Genomic DNA, 4,492 nt, shown 5'->3' on the forward strand with positions numbered 1-4,492 from the left:
GTAGCATGACCTTAGGCTAACAATTAAAGGGTATAGTTGTGCATATAAATAGGCTACATATTTGTGGAAGGAAAAACTTATATTCATTGAAGTTATTAAGGTAAATAATAAACTGAATAATAAACTGATGTTATTGAAGTTAGAAGCTATTTAACAATTAATTAACAGAAGGCACTAATCTTCTTATTTCAAATTAAGTCCACGCCATTTGGAGAAAATGTAATTTCAATGGCACATAAATTTTGATGGTAGAACTTAGAAGTCATAATAGAATTTAGTCATAAAATTGCTTATATTAACTGGGTTTATTCTTGAGCATGACAAGGAATTTTCCACTTTGCTGTGCACCAGTTGGTCTCAATGGATTTCTTTTTTGGTATTTAAAAAGAATTAATAATGATTCCCCACCTATCCTGGTCTCAATGGATTTCATTTCATTTTATTATAAGAATTTCAATGTTGCTAACAAGAAACAAAAAAAAAAGGAAAAGAAAAATTACAAGCTTAATATAAGAAATAAAATTCAAAATTTTCAAGAAAAGTCCAGTAGACATAATTTCCAGAAAGTCCTCCCGCAGTGTAACCCTAGCATGCCCAAACTTGCTGCATCCGTCCACTGGCCCCTCGATCATTTTCTCCATCTCCTTCTGAAACTTTTCCATGGCTGCAACAGGCAAGCACACTGGAACGACCAAACCATCATCTCCTTGGTTATTTCGAAATCGCGAATAAACTGTTGTATTAAAAGTTGCCCCTCCATCCATAGTTCCACCATAAATTGGCTTTCCCCAGCCAAAATCTACCCCATCAATTCCAGTTCTTGATGCATCCGCAATAAACAAATCCTTTAACAACGTAGAATACCCCGATTTTCCATGCAAAACACTATAATCAATGGCTGATTTGATGAAATCCTCAGTTCCTTGATGTTTTGCTTTCTTCACTAGCTCTAAGGCATAGACAAATGAATTGTTGCACAACTGGTTGGCCTTTGACACTGCTGCAGAAGAGACAAATCCGTTGCCATAATAACCACTAGGCAACTTTGGTTTATTTTTACCACGAACATTGACCGTGCAGGTAAGGGTAACAATTTCTTCAGGATCCAATTGCAAGGCTATTGTTCTTGATCTCCATACAAGTGCAGTTACCAAATCAAATTTTGATGCATAAGGAATGTTTGGTGGAAGATATTTCTTGATGGCTTTTATCTGTTGTGCTCCAAAAAAGAAGCCTTTGCGTACAAGGTTGAGAGCGAGTCCAATATTGTAGGCTCAGTGCAACTATTACTGTTTTTCTCCACCTCGAACTCATTATGCACACATGTGACGTATGGTGGATTTCTTGCACTTAAGAGCCATCTTTGCCACACAGGTAATGGAGAAGGTGCTGATGATGGATCTTTGGACATTTGGCTTACTGCAATCAGAAACTGGACTAAGCCAATTCCATCACTAATTGCGTGGTTTATGCGAATAGCAAGGACAAGTCCACCACAGATCAAGCGGGACATCAGCATTATGACCCCAAAAAAAAAAAGAAAATGACAATAAGAAAGTTTTCAAGTAAAGTTTGTAAATAAGTAGGAATCTTGGAAAGTACAATTGGAGCTTTCTGACGGGTATTTTACATACATGCAAGTTAAAAAACCGAATTACACCCGTTCACTGCAAGTATACAGGTCAACTAGTAGTTTAGGTATATATCGGGTCAATCCCACAAGGAAGAGTGAACAATTACCGGTATTACTAAAGCTTCTCTATTATTTAGACTATCAATGAATTATAATAAATTTAACCTACTGGAATTATACAAAATAACAAATAAAGGCTCCTTAGGTTGTGGTATCCCTAACTACTCATGCAAGTGCTATATTTGGATCATTTAGTACTACATCTAGGCTAGTTATAGTGTAATTTCCTTAAACATGTGAAACCTACTTTCGTAGTGAATCAACTATACTCATAACTAATCCATACCTATTTTCATGGTTATGAAATTAGCTACAAGTTCATTTCTTCAATGAAATTACATGAAATGAATCACTAAAAACCACATAAGTGCACCTCTACTTTCGTGAGTGTACTCCCTATGTTTAGCACTTCTTGAACTAGTGTTAAATCTCAATTTTCATTGCAGAAACAACACCTTAGATAATCACAATCAATGGTACCAGATTAATCATGATTTAAAGAGCCAAAGTGCTAAATAACTTGCTCAAATCATAGCAGTCAAATAACCAAATAATAAACACTAACAATTATAGAAAGTTCAACCAAACCCAAGGTATAAACTTTAGAAACACATAATGAACACAAAATCCAGAACTTGTATATTAACTAAACTTGGAATCAAATACAAAAGATAAAGAGTTTGGAAGGAATACAACCCTTGTCACATGAGCTTTCTTCCTTGCCTTCTTCATCCTCCATCTTCATCCTAATCTAGATAATAAACAAGAATGGAAAAGCTACACTACTCTATACTAAGCTAAACTAACACTAGGAAGATGAAAGAGCTACATTTCTGCAGACTCCAAGCTTCTCCCGTATCTTCTCTCCTATTTTTTTCTGCTATGAACTCCCTTCCTTTTCCTCTTGCAATGAATTTGGCTATTTAATGATGAAAGGTGGTCAAGGAATGAAGCTTTACACTTTCCTTTTACAGTTGGAGATGTTTCTCACATGTCTAGCAACGCATGTGAGTTGGTGGAGGTGAAATTGAGTTTTCCGCGTAAAAAGCAGACTTCTCTGACCACAATCCGGCCAGGAATCCGGCCACAAATCCGGCCAAATTCCGGCCGGATTGCTACAGTAAATCTGGGCTGCTACAGTGATCCGAGCTCGGTTCCACTAACCCAGAAACAGCCGAGGGTTCGGATGAATAGTGGATCCGAGTGTGGATCACTTGCTCTGTTTTTGGCCCAACTTCAACCGATCTTTTCTTGATATTAGAGGCTGAACCAGCTCATGTCTAAAACACGAAAGTTGTAGCCTTTTGAGTTATCTTTCCAATGCATCAAGATTCACCTCATTTGGATCTGTGTAGGCTGAGATATGACCTAAATACCCTTGCCTGCTCCATGCCTTGTTCCAGTTTCGACCAATAGCAATTGACTCTGTACTTCGGCTTTTTGACCTGGAAAACCTTCAAACTGGATTCAGATGTCTTCACCAAAGTTGTATATCTATCTCTTATCTTCAAATGGGTTCAAGAATCATCCCAATCCGATCATTGTAACTCAAGTTATAGCCGAAATACGAAAATGTGTCAAAACTGTCAAAATACACAAAATCCCACTAAAAAGTGATAAAAACCTCATTTAATCACTTAAAAGCATTTTTCATCAATTATAGCCAAAATGATTCATTTTCTTCCAATAATATAACTAAAGTGACTAAAAGTAATATAAAATATCATACATTTATTACGTAAATTAGTCACTTATCACTTTCAAGCAAAAATTCCTCAACATAGTCACTAAGTTCTTTAATTGTACAAAATAGCCACTAGTAACTGATTTGATTTTGTGAGTTCATTGCCATTTTGAAATAAAAACTAGTTGAATAACCAAAAGTGTAACATTCCAATAATACACTGGAAGTGGAATTTTTTGTCCTAAAATGTAAATATTAACAAAACCTTATGGCTTCACATATTTTGGATTGTTTCCGTATATTTACTCAATTAATCTATCGACAGATTCCAATAGTGCCCCATAACTATTTAACTATCAATATTTTCAAGGGTAAGTTACTGATAATCGCTTATGGTTTTGTATGTTATCATATAATCCCTTTATCATTTCAAAATATGCACATAACATGCGTGTATAGACACCAAAATTTCAGTTTAATTTAGTTAAATTTGAGCTTTATTTATTTATTTATTCTTGTTTTATTTTATTTATTTTAGTTGATTAAATTGGTAGTAGCAAATTAGGTTCATCATTCTCTTTTTTTTTAAAAAAACATTTTATTATTATTATTATTATTATTATTATCAAATTTCTAAAAAAAGAAAGAGAAGAAGAAAAAGGAAATTCTCAATAAAAATCCATTTTTTATCTTTGTCAAACTCAGTTTTTGCTAGGTGAAGTGACATTTTGTAAGGTAATTAGAAATTAGCATTTATTTACCATAAATTGGTTTTGGAAAAGAAAAATACAAAATAAAAAAATATGTGTGGCACAACATGCAATAGGGCCAAGTAGGGTGCATGCAAAAGGGCAAGTGCCCCTATTTTTCTTTGGACACCACAAAAAAGGGAGGGGGTAGATGGCAAGACACTTAAAAACCTTGAAATTTTGGAAACAAAAAAGCAAAGAAAAAAAAAAAAGAGAGAGCGACAGGCTTGGGGAAAATACCAGAAAAGAAAAAGAGAGAAAGGCTTGGCAGTTGGGGGTTAGAGGAAAAAGGCTACGAGAGCTGGCGGTGGAGCTTTGGGAAGAAGAAGGAAACTGAAAACAAGAAAAAACAAGGGAAGCTACGGG

The sequence above is a fragment of the Coffea arabica genome, chromosome 1c (genome assembly GCF_036785885.1).
Source record: "Coffea arabica cultivar ET-39 chromosome 1c, Coffea Arabica ET-39 HiFi, whole genome shotgun sequence".
NCBI classification, from domain to species: domain Eukaryota; kingdom Viridiplantae; phylum Streptophyta; class Magnoliopsida; order Gentianales; family Rubiaceae; genus Coffea; species Coffea arabica.